This window comes from Bidens hawaiensis, unplaced genomic scaffold, assembly GCF_021521415.1.
Source record: "Bidens hawaiensis isolate Kalapana, Puna unplaced genomic scaffold, B.hawaiensis_p1.1 tig00032841_1, whole genome shotgun sequence".
Classification (NCBI taxonomy): Eukaryota; Viridiplantae; Streptophyta; class Magnoliopsida; order Asterales; family Asteraceae; genus Bidens; species Bidens hawaiensis.
Window position 1 is genome coordinate 38,095 of NW_027495622.1, and position 20,456 is coordinate 58,550.

General features: G+C 40.1%; 1 pseudogene; it reads left to right on the top strand.

Moving 5' to 3' along the window:
* Window positions 1–859: 859 nt before the first annotated feature.
* On the top strand, window positions 860–1,920 carry LOC143584182 (zinc finger CCCH domain-containing protein 20 pseudogene; annotated as a pseudogene).
* The last annotated feature ends 18,536 nt before the right edge of the window (window positions 1,921–20,456 follow it).

Below are 20,456 nucleotides of genomic sequence, written 5' to 3' on the forward strand. Positions count from 1 at the left end.
ATTTGATAAAAATATAACGCCGTTAAGTTTTTTTTAACGAGAGACCGTTGGGGACTAACTTTTTAAATTTGAAATCTTCAGTAATGATAAAATGAATAACGATTATTAAAATCCAATAAACCTTTAAGACCATGTGTAGTGTATGAATTCTCTTTGTGGGCATTGTGCGACATGAGACACCACATCAACATTGGGGCTTTATGGCTAAAGTGAGTGTAGTGAATGGAGCTTATTCAAATCATTAACCTATTATTATTTTTTTTATTATTATATTTTATTATCAAAATAAACAAAAAACAAACCCACCAATCACATTCCACCATTTCCCCCATCCGACGCCCCACCAAAGCACCCAAAGCATCCCGGAGGGCGGGGTTCCCGGGCGCTTTGAGAAGCTTTGAGGGTGGGAAGTGTCCCACTGTAGAGAGTCTAATTTATATTATGAGTTATGCGTGTGTCCACACTCCGGCATTTATGTTACCTTGGTCTAGACCTATGCTCCCGATCTTACTAAGTCAACTCAGCAAAGCATATCCATGTGTTCAATTCATGATTTAACACTTTTAGATTAAAAATAAGATGTGATGGTGAATGAAATTATCAAATAAGTGTTTTCTAATAGAGTAACTCAATCAAATCACTCCACCATTGACCATACCCACACAATTAATCAAAATTACATCAAATAATAATATCCAAACTTAAGCATCACGAGCCAGTCACCCTATCCATTCCTTCACAAGATCTCTTAACACTAACCATACATTAAGGTCAACCTTTTACCTAACCATAGTTAAGAAATCAGTTTATATTAGACCTCGTATGCTTTTCCATTAACATAATAATAGTAATAATGATGATGATCATAGGAAGAGAAACCCTTCATCCAAATCCAACGGACCACATCCATCCCATGTTTTATGATGAACATGAAATGACGGCGTACGACAACGTTGTTGGGGAGTACGATGATGTTCCCACGGACGCATTCACATGCGATCAGTTCCGCATGTACGAATTTAAAGTCAGGAGGTGCGCACGTGCCAAGTCACATGACTGGATTGACTGTCCGTACGTTCACCCCGGCGAGAAGGCTCGCCGTCGTGACCCCCGGAAGTTTCATTACTCCGGCGACCCGTGTCCGGAGTATCGTAAACGCACGTGCGGCAAAGGTGACACGTGCGAGTTCGCACACGGCGTATTCGAGTGCTGGCTGCACCCATCTCGCTATCGTACGCAGCCGTGTAAAGACGGCGGTCGGTGCCACCGCCGGATATGCTTCTTTGCGCACACTCGTGAACAGCTCCGAGTCATTCCGGCGAGTCAACTCGGTGAGGCTCCGAGTCGACTCAGTTTTGACTCGGTCGTTGGAAATGGTTCATTTATGTCATCTCCGGCAAGTTCACCTCCTGTGTCGCCAGCGTCGTTGACTGGTCAAAACTCGGTCAACGAACTCCCATTCACTGTACGGAATATGCGAATTGGCAATACTACAAGGTTGGTGGGTATGAGTCCGATGAACGGGTTCTCGAGTTTACCTATGACTCCAACTCGTGACCGGTTTGACCAATGGGGTGAAGGGGTTGGTAACGAGGGAAGAATCATGGAAAGGGTGGAGTCTGGGAAGGAAATTAGGGCTAAGATTTACGCGAAACTTAGTAGAGAGAACTCGTTGGCGGGCTGAGTCGACTCGTTTCCCTTCGTAGTCGACTCGGTTCCCTTACGTTTAAATAGTGTTATTTTTGTTGTTGTCTTAAAGTCTATGGTGGTGAAGGTGACGGTGAAGATGACTTGTATGGTTCCTTATTGGTTATCTATTAGATTATTTATTAGAGCATCCGCAACAGCTGGTTTGTGAGCTTGTTTGTGGAATAACATGGCCACTTCTCACGAATACCCGTTGCGTGGCTGTGGCCATCGTTCGTCTATTGGGTCCCCTTCATAGTGAAGGATGGGGTGGGATAGAGGAGGTTTTGTTTTTTATATTTTGAATTTCGTGTGGAGTGAGTTTTTTATTCGGTTCATGGCATGGGTCACAAATAACTAACGAACGTACCCTGTAAAATTTTAATTATAGCAATAAATTATTAGCAAATCCCGGAGACATAAAGATAAAACCTTTTCTTTATCTCGTAAGATAGAGTGGCATCCAGGTAAGCAAATAATATAGAGTTTCACACAATAATTCAAAATAGACCGGATATAAAAACTAGTCCTTTATGTTTGCACGTTTTTTCAACGGTCGTTATTTAGCAAACTAAATGATAGAAAACACACTATATGTTTCAAATCCCTATCACGTTATGTCCATTGACACCAACCCATTAATTTTTCTCGTTTAATTTGGTTACGTGCAAGACAAACGAGGGTAGTTTTGTAATATTACTATTTTTTATAAAGTAATAAGAAAAATTGATGGGGTTAGTGCCAAAGAGTGTAACGTGATATGGATTTAAAACATAAAGTAAGTTTCTGTCATTTAGTTTGTTAAATGACAACCATTGAAAAAACGCGCAAACATAAATGATTAGTTTTGCTATTACATCATTTAATTTTTTTCAATATATTCTAAAAGTGTTTTTGAGTGTAGTATAGAGAAAAAAAATGACAAAGATATAAAAAATATTATTTAATTGAATATAAGAGAAAATATAGTGATTTTTAATGTAATTATATGAATATGGATAAAGAATGTGCTAGGATGCTCTTACAAATAGAGGTGTACTTTAGAATTCTCTAAAATTTTCTCTATTAAGGAGAATCCAATGTAGTAGTGTTTTAGATGTTTTCTCTATTGTTTTTTTTATGTTATACTAGTTTGAAACCTGTGTACTACACGAGTAGCTAATTAATATATAAATTCAATAAATACTGATCCTTTATGTTTGTACTAAATTTCAGTCATTGTCATTTATTTTTAAAATTGATCTGTTTTGTCCTTTACGTTTCTAAATCTAACAACGTTTGTCATTTGACCCTAGCCCGATTAATATTTTCCGATGAATCATGGGGGCATAATAGTCAATTTTACATATTTAATTAAAATTATTTTATTAAATAAACAAAAAACCAATTAAGAAACATAATGCATATATACACCTCTCTTTTTCTCTCTATCTTTTGTCACACCCCAACCTACGGCGCGGAACACGGAACATGCCGGGACGCGACAATATTGTATAATAGCTCAAAAGACACTAAAGTAATTACACATCATCATCATCATCATCATCATCATCGTACTCAGTATATCCCACCAATAGCAAAGCTATGGTAGAGTCTGAGGAGGGTAAGATGTAGACAGCCTTACCTCTACCCTATGATGAAAGTAATTACACATGTCAATATTTAAATTATTCATTTCATTATATCAAGTACGCAGAACATAAACACTGTCTCAAAAGAAAACAACATTACATAAAACTTAAAAATAAAATTTGTTTTTTATTAATCATGCAACCTAAGGTATTAACTAAGCTTCAATCATTTGCTTTATCCCAAAAGCTACCTGCTTCATGCGTGAAAATATATAGTTTGTTAACATAAAGTTGAACAAGTAATCACAGTTTTTGTATATAATAATATTGAAAATGACAATTCGTTGCAATAAACATGAATTACAACAATTATTGTAACAATAATATAAAAGGGTTATTTCTCCTGTCCCAAAGGGTCGAGTTATTCCGGTGGCGTATAATCATACTAATGAGGATGAGGATGAGGATGAGGATGAGGATGAGAATGAGCATGAGATACCAACAACCATAACAAAAAAAAAATAAAAATAAACGCATAGTCATATTCACACGTACCAACTAATTGAGCAATATCATATCTATGCAAATAGTGGAATTGTTGTGAATACCATAAGATGTTTAACTTGTGAACACATAACACCCCCAAATATAAATCGGTAAAAAGGGGGATGTGAATTACTCACATTGAAATGTAGATCTTAACTAGAGAAAGATTTAAATGAGTTGTAGATTCGAGCGAGGATTCCCAACTATATGGCCTATAAGAGAAACATTTAAATGAGTTGTAGATTCGAGGGAGGATTCCCGACTATATGGTCTATAATTAAGTTTATAACCAATATAAATATACTAACAAGTAAAATAATAAAGCACGACATAACGGATTTGATCGATCGATGGGGTTTAGGTAAAATCTTAATTAAAATATTATTAGTGTAATTATCAATATTATTATGGTTGTTGTTTTTATTTTATTTTATTATTATTATTATTATTATATGTTAGATTTACAAGTACAATAAGAATAAACATTATATAAAATGATATATATATATATATATATATATATTTATAGAAGGTTAAACGGAATTTATTTTGAACAAAGAATATAGTTTGGTTTGTAGTTGGTAAAGGATTACGAGTTAAAATAAATGGAAATATTAACGAAACCGGGTTCGGGTTTATCAAAATAATATTTATCTAATGTTATATATATATATATATATGTATATAGGTGTGTATATATATATATGTACATATATAACAAAAATGATTAAAAATAACCCTTTTTAAAAAGAAAACCAAAAACCGCATCCAGGAGGCTTGAACCCGCGCCTGTCGGTTATGGGTCTCTTAAATAACATGCACCGACCATCAGGCTGGTGCTTTAACTTGTGAAAGATGATATATCTTAATATAGATATATTCAGAACCCGGAATATCATCCCCAAATTCCACAATGAACCCTAGATCCTGAATCAGTTAAATTGGTTGTTGTTTGTTTATGAGTGATACTGAGAGCAGAGTGATACTGGCACATCTTTTGCTAGTCCATATATTAAACCGAGATGAGAGATGTTATATAACAAGGGGTATGAGCATGTGTGCCTTAACCGGAAACAAAGTACGCTTGTCTAGGCGGCTCTATTGTTTTTATTATAACACTTAACCGTATTTGTGAGATGTCAATCTAAAAACAGTGTCAGTCTGGGAAATTGGGTATGACCTTAAACCTTACTAGTATTAATGGCGATAATCTACATACCTATGACGGAGGTTGATGTTTGCTTTAGAGTTTGCTTGAGGGCAAGCAAAAGATAAGTGTGGGGATGTGATGGTCGGTTAATTTGTATATATTTTAGTTTGTTTATTATTTAGTTTTAATCGTTTATTCTAGAACTTTCGATACTTCATACATGCATTATTGGTTTTCAGGTCACAGATGCTAAAGTACTCAATATGGACCTGTTGTGACATGGTATGAAGACCCGGGATGTCCAGCACGTGAAATGAGGAATTTTATTGAATATTGCTGGTAACAAGACCCATCGCGGTACGCGATGGGCTTGCTGTACGCGATGGGATGTTAAATAAAGTTGACTTCTGTACGCTATGGACCAGTGAAGACCCCATCGCGTACCGCGATGGGGGGTGCAGACAGGAAAATTAGGTTATATGTTATTTTTCATCAACAAAGAACCCAAACTCCGTTTTTGACAACCAAGAGGCGATTCCAGCAGTTCAAGTAGGCGATTTTCACCATCCTAGCTCGTGCCGAGACCCTACACATGATTCATATCACCCGCATTGAAGATTCAATGATGTCAAGGCTCGGCTAATCTCCTAGAATCGCACCCGGGATGTATAGTTTGTAATCTTTACAGTTTTTCTCATGTGACTAAGAATATTATTGTATTATTATTGATGATTGATATATGATTATTGATGTTTGGTATTTCTGTGTGTTCGGTCGGTTTAGGTTTACGTTAGTCTGAACGATCTGTTACCAGTTGCTAGATAATTAATCATATGACTGTTTGGTTAGATTGAATACGATAAAACATACGATTGCCCTTAATTGAGTCACACTGGCAAGGATTGTTTTATAACCAGTGCCGTGTGTAAAGTAATTGTTGATGTCTATGGTTTTGTCTGATTGATCAGTCTTTAGTGAATCGTTAATAATTAATCTGTTAGGTTGCATGAGATAACTGTAGGTTGCTTACTTGAATTACCGGGTGTGATTTTCTTTGTTAATTGCTTAAAACTCGTTTACTTGTTCGTTGCCTAGTTCTCTAAATTCACTTTAATTGCTTGTGTGATTAGCACTAAACACTAGTTACTTCATAATATTAAATCTGTACACGAATTACATTGACCACATACTCCTTGTGATATGATACCCTACTTGCTCTAACTATTTAGTTTAAATGGGGTTTTTGATTGACTTGAACGAAAATCATCAAAATGGCGCCGCTGCCGGGGAGTTAGTGCGCTTAGTGTTTTTCATGTTAATTGATTTTTCGTGTTTATTTTAGTTAAAAATTTTAGTTTTTAATTTTCAGTTTTAGTTTAAATTTTATTTTTTCTTTATTTTACACGGGTTGTGCTATTTGTGCAGATTACAGGTTTATGCGCACCCGCTACTCGGGCCGACAGTCTCCGTTAATTTACGAGCCCGAAATCGAGAGGGTAGCTCGGCAGAACCGAGTACAAAATCGAGATTCAGAGATGGAGGATCAGAATTAGAACCAGAACCAAAACCAAAACCCACTCCCACAGAATAACCAGTTTCACCCAAATAACATACCTCCACCACCCAATTTCAATAACCAAAACGAGCAAAATAACCAAAACGCCCAAAATAACTCAACTCGTGCTTCCAGAACCCGAAACAGAAACAGAAACAGAAACCGAAACCTAAACCGAAACCATAAATTTGACCAAGCCGGACCATCAGTTCCAAATAATAACCCCAACCGCCGAATTCGGACAAATATCGATGATGTTCAACCGAATATTCCGATAGAAGATGAAGACGAGGGCGAAAATTAGGAAGGGAACGAGGGTTTCGAGGTTAAGAACGAGGTGGATCGGTGGGTTAGGATAAATCGGGCAGTTGAGCCCGAGAATGAGGTTATTGAGCAGGAAGACGTGGGTGATGATAATTATGAAGATGAGTTGGAAGAGCTTGTTAATCGAAGACGAGCTGAAGCGGTTAACAGAAACGGAAGGGGTCGAGAGGGTAAATCGGGAGGAACGGCCCGAAAGAGTTCGTAATATTCAGGTTAACCGGGGCGATTTGGGAAACCCCGGGGGGCTTAGGAGGAATTATATGGCCCCGGTTCATGGTGTTAACAGTCGGTTCAGACCGGCTATTTTGGACGGAGCATCCCCGTTGGTCCCACAGGAACGAGTGCCGGGATAGCAAACCTTCAAGTCCCGGCCATCTTACATTAACATCGTTCCTCATTTCCACGGGATGGCTTCGGAAGACCCGTATTCGCACTTGACCGATTTTTCGGCTATTTGCGGGTCTATTGGTGATGGTACGTTTGATCAGGATGAAGTCCGGTTGCGATTATTCCAGTTTTCTCTAAAAGACAAAGCAAAACTCTGGTTTAATTCGCTACCGATGCACAGTATCAGAAATTGGGCCGAGATGCAGCAAGTTTTTCTAAACGAGTTTTATTCACAGTCGAAGACTAGTGAGGCCCGTTCGGAAATTCGCAACTTTTCACAGTTATCGGGCGAATTATTTCATGAAGCCTTTACCAGATATAAAGACATGATCAAAAAATGCCCACATCACCAAATCGAACTGTGGGAAATGGTAAAGTGTTTTGTTGACGGTTTGACATACGAGGATCGAAAGCATCTTAAGGTCTCGTGTAATGGTCAGTTGTTGAATCAGCCTGAGGAAGATGATTGGGATTTTTGGAATTTATGTGTGACGACTCAAAATCAGAAGCAGCAGTTGAAAGACGAAGACGTGGTAATTCATCCCGGTCAGTTAAGTCAGTCGCGAGTGAGTCTGAAAGACTTATTGAGTTGGAACGTGAATTGGATGAGTTGAAAAAGTGTCAGAAGAAAAAGTCGGGAAAGTTGGTGTTAAATTCCCGGTTTGTGAAGATTGTGGTGAACTCGGGCATAAAACAAAAAATTTCCCCAAGTTTTATGATGACGAGGAGGATGACACCGAGGAGGTTAATTATGCTTACGGGGATTCTAAAGGCCAAGGGTTCAATTCGAACACATATCACCCGGGCCTGAGGAACCACCCGAACTTTCGTTACGGGAACGCGTCTTCTCAGTTGAACCCGGACTTTCAGGGATAAAGCCAGAACAGATCGCAGGTTAATAACCGCCAGAGCGGTTATCAGAAGGGTTCGTATAATCAGAATCAGGGGTATAACAGAGACGGTAACCGGGGTGGAAATTCTTCGGGTAGTCAGGATCAGTAGAAAGGGTCCTCGGGTAATTCGGATGATTCGGTGCACTCAAAGTTGGATGCATTGTTGAAGGTTATGACTGATCACAAAGCCGAGGCGAAGCAACAGTTCGAGTTACAGGATAAATCGTCAGAGGCAATGATGAAGCAAATCGGTCAGCTCGTTTCAGACATGGCGAAATTACAGAAAAACGCGGGCCAATTCCCGAGCGACACCACAGTTAACCCGAATCATCATAGTTCAAGTTCGAAAAAGCACGTCAATCAGGTAAGTATTTTACGTAATAGTAAGAAATATGATAATAAGGTTGGGATTCCACCATCATTGGTTGAGGGGGGTGATGGAAGAGATTGATGAAAATCTCGTCAGTGATGACGAACCGAAACCGATTAAATTAAATGAATCTAACAAAAGTGAAACTAAAAATAACAAATCGGTTCCGAAGGATGACACCAACAACTCTAAGGATAAGGAAAAAGTGAAAGCCGTTCCATATCCCGATGCTTTGTTGGCGCCATCGAAGGCGAAGATGGCATCAAAATGAGGCCCGCAACAAGAAGAAAATGTGGGAAACGTTTAAACAAGTAAAAATTAATATTCCTCTTTTAGATGCCATAAAACAAATTCCCGCCTATGCTAAGTACTTGAAAGAATTATGCACACAGAAAAGGAGTCATAAGATTCCTAAACAGATTGATTTTACCAATAATGTGAGTACAATTCTTTCGGGTGCTCTTCCACCCAAGCTACAAGATCCGGGAACGCCCATTATACCCATTCAAGTGGGTGTTTTTAAAATGACTCGGGCGCTTTTAGATCTTGGAGCTAGCATCAGTATTCTCCCGGGTAGTTTATACGACCAATATGACTTTGGCCCGCTTCGTGCGGCTGCCACCACGGTTGTCTTGGCTGACCAGACACCGAAAATTCCCCGAGGAATATTGACTGACGTTATCGTCAAGGTGGAAAACTTTTACTTTCCAGTTGACTTTTTGGTCCTCAATTATGTTTTGGGTGAAAGGACCAAACAACCTACGATTATCCTTGGTAGACCATTTTTGGCTACCGCAAATGCCAACATTAATTGCAGAAATGGTACTGTTGACATGCCATTCGGTAACCGTAAGCTGAGAATTAATGTTTTCACTCTTGGAGATAATTCTCCGGTCGATGACGAGTGCTTCATGGCCGATGTCATTGACGAGTGCATCCCGCTATACGACTCTGCCGTCAGCTCGGATGGCACATAGGAGACGTGTTTTTTGTTTGATAGGTTACAGGTGGAGACACACAAGTTGCTGGAAGAGGAGGAAAAACAGATGGAGATCGCAGCTGTGCGAGGAGACCGTCCACCATGGTCAGTTCAGGTGGAACTGCTTCCCTAGAAGATTTGATACCGGGTTGAAACCGTCAATGCTGGAAGCACCGAAAGTCGAGCTGAAAGAGCTCCCAAAGAATTTAAAATATGATTTTCTTGGTAAGAATAATACATTGCCTGTTATTATAGCTTCTAACTTATCTTTTGAACAGGAAAAATCTAAAGAAGCAATCAGGTGGACGGTAGTGAATTTGAAGGGAATCAGTCCCTCAATTGTGATGCACAAAATTTTAACAGATCCGGCTGTCAAACCCGCGCACGATGCTCAGCGGAGGTTGAACCCGAATATAAGGGAAGTGGTGAAGAAGGAAGTCCTGAAGTGGTTAGATGCTGGCATTATCTTTGCCATATCAGACTGCACGTGGGTAAGCCCGACACAGACAGTACCGAAAAAGGCAGGCATCCAAGTCGTCAAGGACGACTCAGGTCACGAGGTCGCCACCCGGCCGGTAACCGGGTGGCGCATTTGTATTGATTATCGAAAACTGAACGCGACAACATCGAAAGATCATTTTCCGCTTCCGTTTATCTATTAAATTGTTGAAAAGCTATCTGGTCAGAAATTTTATTGCTTTTTAGATGGGTATTCCGGGTATAACCAGATAGCTATTCATCCCAAAGATCAGGAAATACCACGTTTACGTGCCCGTATGTCACATTCGCATTTAGGCGAATGCCATTCTGGTTATGTAATGCCCCCGCCACCTTTCAGAGGTGCATGATGAGTATCTTTTCAGATATGGTGGGGAGTCTTTGGAAATTTTCATGGATGATTTTTCGATTTTCGGCACATCTTTCGAGTCATGCTTAAACCAACTCGAAAGATTTTTGAAAAGACGTGTCGAAACGAACTTGGTTCTTAGTTGGGAAAAGAGCCATTTTATGGTCCAAGAGGGAATTGTATTGGGCCATGTTGTGTCGAGTCATGGGATCGAGGTGGACCGGGCTAAGGTCCAAGTCATTTCTACTCTACCTCATCCCACCAATGTCAAAGGCATTAGATCGTTCCAGGGGCATGCCGGTTTTTTTAGACGATTTATTAAGGGTTTTAGTGACATTACCAAATCCTTATGTAATTTATTACTTATGGATTCCCCGTTTGATTTTAACGATGAATGTGCTAAGGCCTTTGACATTCTGAAATTTAAATTAGTTGAAGCCCCGATTTTGCAATCATCCGATTGGAGTTTACCTTTTGAAATAATGTGTGATGCAAGTGATTATGCAGTCGGGGCTGTTTTGGGTCAACGGGTTGACAAGAAACCCGTTGCCATATACTATGCGAGTAAAACTCTCTCAGATGCAAAATTGAATTACACAACAACTCAGAAAGAGTTACTGGCAGTTGTATATGCTCTAGATAAATTCAGGTCATATATTTGGGAGAGTAAAGTAATCATTTATTCTGACCACTCTGCAGTTAGGTACCTTATGGACAAAAAGGATGCAAAACCAAGGCTTATCAGATGGGTTTTGCTGTTGCAGGAATTTGATCTAGAGATTCGGGACAAGAAAGGAAGTGAAAATGTTGTTGCAGATCACTTGTCCTGAATTATGGTGGAAAATGGGAACACAGATGGGCCCATTAACGAGTCCTTCCTGGATGAGCATATTCTGGCAATTTCACAAAATCCCTGGTTTGCTCATATTGTTAATTTTAAAGTTGCAGGTGATTTACCAGAGCATTGGCCAAGGAGAAAGAAGAAACAGTTGATGTCCCAAGCTAAACAGTACATCTGGGACAATCCAGATTTGTTTAAAATTGGTGTAGATCAGATGATCAGACGATGCATACCCGAGGAGGATGTCAGATCGGTGTTAGAACACGCACATTCGTCTGCCTGTGGTGGTCATTTTAGTGTCCAGAAAACCGCTCGAAAAGTGTTAACAAGTGGTTTCTTTTGGCCTTCAGTGTTTAAGGATGCTCACGAGTTCGCGACACACTGTTTAAAGTGTCAACAACTCGGGAGTATTTCTAAGAGGGACGAGATGCCCTTGAACCCGATCCTAGTTGTTGACATTTTTGATGTCTGGGGGATCGACTTCATGGGCCCGTTTCCGAATTCACACGGTAATTTGTATATCCTAGTGCCTGTCGATTACGTTTCTAAATGGGTTGAAGCGATAGCCACTAGGACAAATGATCACATAGTCTTTTGCAATTTTGTTCAAAGTAATATTTTTTCGAGATTTGGAGTTCCCCGAACCATCATAAGTGATGGAGGATCTCACTTTAAAAATTTTAAATTCAGGAAATTGCTTAAACGATATGGTGTTGATCATAGGATTGCAACTCCTTACCATCCACAAACGAGTGGAAAAGTTGAGGTTTTCAATAGGCAACTTTAAACAGATTTTACAGAAAACCGTTCGGGCGGACTGAAAGGATTGGTCAACCAAGTTGACCGATGCTCTATGGGCCTACCGAACCACTTATAAAACGCCAATTGGAACCACTCCTTATAGACTTGTGTATTGAAAGGATTGCCATTTAATGGTTGAAATTGCACAAATAGCGTTTTGGGCTACTAAACAGGTTAATATGAATTATGATGATGCAGGTAAAGCCAGGAAATTGGCTTCATGCGAGATTGAGGAGTTAAGAGAAGAGGCATATGATTGCGCGTCCGCTTACAAGGCAAAGATGAAGAAAGTTCATGATGCTAATATCCGGTTGAAAAATTTTGAAGTTGGTCAACGAGTGTGGTTGCACAACACAAGGATGAAGCTCTTCCCAGGTAAGTTGAAATGTAAGTGGACGGGCCCGTATTTGATTGTAGGAGTCGGGAATCATGGTCAGTACGAGATTGAAGATTTTGATGATCATTTGAGACAAGTGGTAAATGGCTATAGACTGAAGCCATATTTGGAGATGAAGGACATACAAGAGTTGGATGAGGAATCAGTGAATTTTATTGTGACTTCACCGTTTTATGAAGATAACTGAGTTTGAGGCATTGTCGAGCTGTAGACTTTAAATTCAGTGCTTACGGGAGGCAACCCGGGGTTTGTAAGTGTCTGTCCAGTTTGTTTTATTTTTATTGAGTCTTGTATTTATTTTCGTCTCGAGTTTTGTGCAGTAAACGCCACGTGTTGGGAACTTCGTTGAAAAGTGTAAATTAGAGAAGTTCGGTAAGCGTGGGACATATTATACATTTTCCAGGTACGTAAAGGTATTTTGAGTTTGGAAACGTGTGCAGGGTAATTTCGGGATGTCAAAAACTGCATTTTTATAAAATTTTTTGATTATGTAACAGAGCCCATCGCGATACGAGATGGGCTTGTTATTACCTCCATCGCGTATCGCGATGGATGCTGGCATCCCTGGCAAATGACGTCAGCGCGATACGCGATGACGTCACAAACACCCCATTGCGTATCGCGATGGGGTCAAACCCTAATTGAGCATCATTTGGGTGGTGATACGCAATCGCCACCCAGTTGACCCATCGCGTATGGCGATGGGTCGTGGTTGACCCAAATTGTTTTACATTTAAACCCTTCTTCTTCTTCTTCTTCTTCTTCTTCCTCACTCTTCGTCGTCGCCTTCTCTCTTCTCTCCCTCTGTTTCTTTCTCCGACCATCACAGTCACCACCTTACACCGTCTCTACCACTCACAACCACCACTAATAACCACTCACCACCGCTATCACCCGTCACACAGCCACCACCTACCATCGTCTCCACCACTCACAACCATCACCAACAACCACTCACCACCACTATCTCCCGTCACACTGCCACCACTAACCACACACCACAACCACCACCCACCACCGTCTCCACCACTCACCACCACCACCCCCGTCACTATCACCACACACCACAGTCACCGCCACCATCTACACCACCGCCGTCCACCCTATTCACCCCTTCACCATCTATCTACCACCACCACAGACCACAGTCACCGCCGTACGCCGCCGCTAATACTATTGTTATTGTCAATAATCCCGACTACGAGGTATGTTTTTAAATTATTTTATGCTTGTTCGGGAACTTTATCGGGTTGCGGGTACGGGCACAATAGGCTATTGTTCGGAATAGAACCGTAGTGGGTTTAGAACTTTGTTGGGTCGGTTGGTTAGTTCTAGTTAATGTCAAGATTTCTAAAATTGTGTTGGGTTTATTAATTTGGTCTGGTTGCGTGGATTATTAGTTTATAACTTGTGAAATATGGTTGCCGGGTTTTGGAAATTCGGTTTAGTTGGTTACATTTAATGTGATTTGACAATGGGGATGCCTTCGTGGGTTTGGTTATCGTATTGGTTTTATTGAGTGTCGAATTTGTGATTGTTGGATTATCGTTAAACAAGAGAGTGTGACAGAACGGGTTTTTATAGTTCAAAGTTTCAAATCATTATTTTATTATTAAATAAATGATAGTGACGGATCGATATAAAACGTTTATTTTGAACTGAATTTATTAATATTTTATTAATACTTTATTTACAGAACCCGATTTGTCACATATTGCGTGGTTACCGACAGTTTTCGGCGTGTTGCACGTTTTTCGAGGCAGTTTGTCATTCGTTTTGTTAGTTAGTGTCGGTGGGCTAAACTATGTCTGTTTGTGTTGTCTTGTGTCGAGTCGTGTCGATTGTGTTTTTGTGAGTCGAGTCTCGGGGCCGCCTTGATAGTTTGAAGTGAATGAGTTTGAATTGTTAATTGATTACCCGCCCGTACTCAATCTCCATTCGGGCGGGATAATCAGGTTTTTAGAAAAACGCACAGGGTGTCCCCGAATTTTTCATCTTTATTTATTTTAATTTTTTAATATTTTATTATTTTAATATTATTTTATTAGTTGGGACGACCGCAACCGAAATGCTATACGGTTGTCGCCACATCGAATGTTGACGTATCTAACTTGCATGTTCGATTTTTACAGATATGTTTGAGGCAATAGAGTCTTCGCGCACCGGGCGCAAGAGGTCGAGGAATCGCGTCATACGATATGATAGCGACAAGGTGCAGATTGTCCCTAGCATCGAGCCAGTGGATATTATGGGAGACGGACGTCGTCCACATCAGGTCCTTCGATTCTTCTTGAAATCAGACGAGTATATGAGATTTCAGAGGATTCGACAGATGCAGCTACTTCACCACCGTTCTTTTGACTGGACGTTGCCGCGCGATTTGGGTGTTGACGTCCAGGTACGTGCGTTTTTGACAGGTCCGTGGGCAACTGTGCTCGCGTGTGACTCGATTTCGTATGTTAAGCTGACACGTGAGTTTTACTCGACCTTTGCATTTACGCCCACAGACTTCAGTGAGCCACACGTGGTATCCTTTTCACTGGGACCACACCTATACGAGATGTTCGTCCCTGATTTCGCTGTGGCCACTGGATTTTATACGGACAAGCAGGTTCAGGTTGTTGACTTCCTGCAGAGTATATGTGGTTACACGACACAAACTCAGACACCCCGTGAGAACTGACTCACAGAGAGCCAGCTCGGCCAGTATTGGGCGGAGATCGCCGACGGGGCCCACTCCGGTGCTGTTGTGGAGTCGTCTATCATGGACCCCGTCCATCGCTACATCTACAGGATCATTGCCTGTACTATCAGGGGCCGACATTCGGGCCACGAGAAGTGCAACAACTTAGATCTGCTGTGTTTATTATCTATCATTGGTAGTCGACCGACCAATGTGGCGATGCTCTTCCTCACGTCATTCGCACGGGGTCGCAGTTTACAGGGGTCCTCGGCACGCTTAGCTTTAGGGCCTTATATTACGAGGATCGCCGAGCTACTTGGTGTATTTGAGAGTTATCCGGTCAGATATTTTACGGTGGGGCCAACTACAAGCGTTTTCGGATTACTGGAGGCCCGTCGGGACGGGATCGTTGACGAACATGATCCACTGGCTTTAGTCTCGGTCCGATAGGGTCCGCAGGCGCCACCACCAGAGGGATCGGAGTCTGCAATTTCTCTACAGAGAGGTATTCCGACACGTCGGCAGCGTGCCCCGACTCCACACATCATGCTACCTCAGCAGCAGCATCCTGTTCGACAGCCATCATCATTTTCATCACGCCAGCCGCAGCAGCCCGTCATATTGACTATGATTTATCAGCAGCAACATCAGATTTTGGAGGCGGTTCTAGCACATCGAGAGGAGACGCGGGCCAATCTGGCCCGCCATGATGATTATTTTCGGTTGTTATTTGGTTCTTCGCAGGTACCGCTCCCAGCATCATTGATTATCACAGAGGAGCAGCCTGTCGACCCGCCAGAGACCACCGACGATCCACCACAGCAGTAGATTTTTGGTTACCGTTTTATTTTATTTTGTTTTTATTATTCTCATGGTCTGTATTATACTATATTATTTTATGCGGAATAGTGTACGGGTAACCGGTTGGGTGATTATGTATATATATATTTTGATTGCTGTTGTGTTTGATTTATTTGTATATTTTGTTGCAATCGAACTTTGTGGCTGTAGTTCACTATAAACTCTCACGAGACCCCACTCGTCCTGCCGGGCTACCGGGAGGTTTAAAGGGCTTGTTGCATACGCTAAATGCAATCATGATTCCTACGAAAGTGAGTTAGGTCTTTTAATGTTTTTAACTAATTTAACAGAATTTATTATGAAACCACTTAATTTGGCTTGGTAATTATTTTAATAAAATCAATAAATATTCATTTTCATAACTCTTAAAAGACCTATGTCTTACACTTGTGAGAAGCTTGCTTCTATACATCTCAAAATTTTTCTGGTTCGATTGTCAGTTGGAAATTGGATGAGACGAGAGTATACAAGTGTTTATGAGAGTTCACGAGCCGACTGGTCCTTCTCCAGTCCCGTTGATATCAAGTGATTTCAGTTTCATAATTTATTTTGTTTTTATTACTTTAAAGTTAAAAGTGTAATTGTATAATTGTTAGTTGAACCGCCACATTTGAGCCCCGAATTTTAAAATTGCTTAGTAGTCAAAAAGTCAATTTCAACCCCGTCCATCAAATGTTCATTAATCGTTTTATCTATTTTAACTTTGAGGACAATGTTAAGCATTCTTACATTGAGGACAATGTAAACCTCAAGTGTGGGGATGGGGGAAATTTTAAAAATTTTAGCCCGATAGTACCTCGAAAAGTGTTCAGAAACCAAAGTTGTTAACTGCTAATTATTGCCATTAATGCCAAATCATAGGTTTCTGGGCATGGTTGGTTTTTCAGCTTCTCAATATTCTTACTCACAAATGTTTTCATAATGAGAATTTGAAAATGGGGTCGTTTAGGCGGGGATAACGAGTCATGGGGACAAGTACACATGTTTATATCGTCAACCCAATTCCTCCGGTATGTGTGTGAGTTGACCCAAATATATATAATACATATATAATATATAGTACACACATGTCATTTGAGTGCTTTCATTGATGTTCATGGATTACGGGATCGTAGTTGGCAAAATGCAAAAGTGATAGAGGCAATTAGGTTAAGCCTCGTCTGGATGAGTGCGAGTGTGGGTACTAGGGGTTAGGGCCTCATACATTATACATATGAGGATGGTTAATGTGAGGAGTGGGGGGTTGGGTCCTTAGAAAACCTTTCTTGGAGTTATTTTTCATTTGTTTAACCCCGACATTATGTTACGAGACGATCCGGCTTACTAGGTTTATATGTGATTGTATTTGATTTTGATTTTGTATTTGTATTTGTCCATTATTAAGCATCACGTTATTATGCTTAAAAATTTATTTTTTTGAGGAAAAAGCCAAAAAGATGTATGTTTATATTCAGTTATGTATTCAGTAGTTTGTTTAAGTTCGTTTATAAAAAAAAATATGAAATCAGTATGTATGTTAGTGCTTATTTAGAGGTTGTATAATAAGTCAGTCATTTTGTATAGTAGTTTCGTTTATTTAGATGTTTTGTAATAAGCCGGGTCGGATCGTTTGAGCTACCTAAATATTTCCCTTCCATACCCTTACACCTGGCCCCCGTTACAACCCTTTTAAGACCTCTTGATTTGCATTTGTGTCAAAGCAGCTTTATGGATGAATATTTGTTTATGAGTGATACTAAGAGCAGAGTGATACTTGCACATCTTTTGCTAGTCCATATATTAAACCGAGATGAGAGATGTTATATAACGAGGGGTATGAGCATGTGTGCCTTAACCGGAAACAAAGTACAGTTGTCTGGGCGGCTCTATTGTTTTTATTATAGCACTAAACCGTATTTGTGAGATGTCAATCTAACAACAGTGTCAGTATGGGAAACTGGGTATGACCTTAAACCTTACTAGTATTAATGGCGATAATCTACATACCTATGATGGAGGTTGATGTTTGCTTTAGATTTTGCTTGAGGGCAAGCAAAAGATAAGTGTGGGGATGTGATGGTCGGTTAATTTGTATATGTTTTAGTTTGTTTATTAATCGTTTATTCTAGAACTTTCGATACTTCATACATGCATTATTGGTTTTCAGGTCACATATGCTAAAGTACTCAATATGGATATGTTGTGACATGGTATGAAGACCGGGATGTCCAGCACGTGAAACGAGGATTTTTATTGAAGATTGCTGGTAACAAGACCCATCGCGGTACGCGATGGGCTTGCTGAGGACCCATCGCATACCGCGATGGGATGTTAAATAAAGTTGACTTCTGGTCCATCGCGATACGCGATGGACCAGTGAAGACCCCATCGCGTTACGCGATGGTGGTGCATACGGTAAAATTAGGTTATATGTTATTTTTCATCAACAGAGAACCCAAACTTCGTTTTTGACAACCAAGAGGCGATTCCAGCAGTTCAAGAAGGCGATTTTCACCATCCTAGCTCGTGCCGAGACCCTACACATGATTCATATCATCCGTATTGAAGATTCAATGATCTCAAGGCTCGGCTAATCTCCTAGAATCGCACCCGGGATGTATAGTTTGTAATCTTTACCGTTTTTCTCAAGTAGCTAAGAATATTATTGTATTATTATTGATGATTGATATATGATTATTGATGTTTGGTATTTCTGTGTGTTCGGTCGGTTTAGGTTTACGTTAGTCTGAACGATCTGTTACCAGTTGCTAGATAATTAATCATATGACTGTTTGGTTAGATTGAATACGATAAAACATACGATTGCCCTTAATTGAGTCACACTGACAAGGATTGTTTGATAACCAGTGTCGTGTGCAAAGTGATTGTTGATGTCTAAGGTTTTGTCTGATTGATCAGTCTTTAGTGAATCGTTAATAATTAATCTGTTAGGTTGCATGAGATAACTGTAGGTTGCTTACTTGAATTCCCGGGTGTGATTTACTTTGTTAATTGCTTAAAACTCGTTTACTTGTTCGTTGCTTAGTTCTCTAAATTCACTTTAATTGCTTGTGTGATCAGCACTAAACACTAGTTACTTCATAATATTAAATCTGTACACGAATTACATTGCCCGCATACTCCTTGTGATACGATACCCTACTTGCTCTAACTATTTAGTTTAAATTGGGTTTTTGATTGACTTGAACGACGGTCATCAGTAGACAGCTCAAACTCGTAATCACAACTGGTCTTAGCGCCATCGTATGGTAAAAGTTAGTTAGGGCTTTGGTTCGTGAGGTTGTATGGAGCGTGTGTGCGAGTTTAATTGTAATATAGGTGTGTATTTATAGTTTAATGAGGATGATTTAAACAGCTATTCGTTATGACTGTATTAGCGAATCCATTATATGTCTCGCGTGATGCTTTACTATGTTTAGGGTGTCAGTAGAGTGCGATTAGGGTAAGGAATGATATTAAGATGCCAATTTCCTTGATTAATATGTGAATTGAGGAGAAAGAAAGGATTTGTGGGGGGGGGGGGTATGGCGCCGATGATGATGATGATGGAGGTGGAGGGAAATCCAAGTTTTGTTATTTTGTTAATAGGTCCTTGAATTTTAGTTGTGGGTACATGAGTGGTACTCTTAGTTAAGGGTGGGTGATTTTGCAAATAACACATAGTTATTATCAATTAAATAAATGAAATAATAATAAAAAAATACTAAACAAAATGCGGTATTTTATTCATTAATTATCCAAATACTAACCCGGGTCGGGTAAAGGTTACAATGCACGAAAAACGACAAAACTGAAATGTTATAGCATTTCCTACTTTTTGGAAATTTCGTTCCGAAATTAGAGATTAAGCCATATCGAAGAGGTGCGAGTACTTGGTCATCATTTGGTCTTCACGCTACTAAGTGAAATCAGGACCACTTTTAGATTCCCAGTGAACCTTTAGAAGCGGAATACAGCTACGCTTAGTTTCCTTGTCCATACAGTCCATGATTTCAACGGGTTTCTCGATAATGTGCATAGGTTCATCAATTTGTACTTCGTTGATAGGTATGTGGAGATTTCCGTCGGCTAAGCACTTCTTGTTATTGGAAACGTGAAAATTCAGATGAACATTGGAGCGTTGTTCTGGGAGAAAGAGTCGATACTCAACTCTACCAACCCTTTCAACGATTTGAACGAGCCAATGAAACGAGAAGATAGCTTATTTCTTTTACCAAAATGAACTACCCCTTTCCATGGAGATAATTTAAGAAGAACTCGATCACCAACATTGAAATCGAGAGGTTTACGACGCTTATCGGCGTAGCTCCTTTGACGGCTACGAGCGGTGAGAAGATTTTGACGAATAAGAGCGATCCGATCGGAAGTTTCTTCAACAAGCTCGGGACTGGTGATTTGAGATTCACCAATCCCGTTCCAACAATCGGAGAACGACATTTTCGGCCATAGAGAGCTTCAAAGGGTACCATGCCAATACTAGCGCGAAAAGTATTATTGTAGGAAAATTTTGAAAGTGGTAAGTGAGTATCCCAATTTCCACCACAGTCTAGTATGCAAGAGCAGAG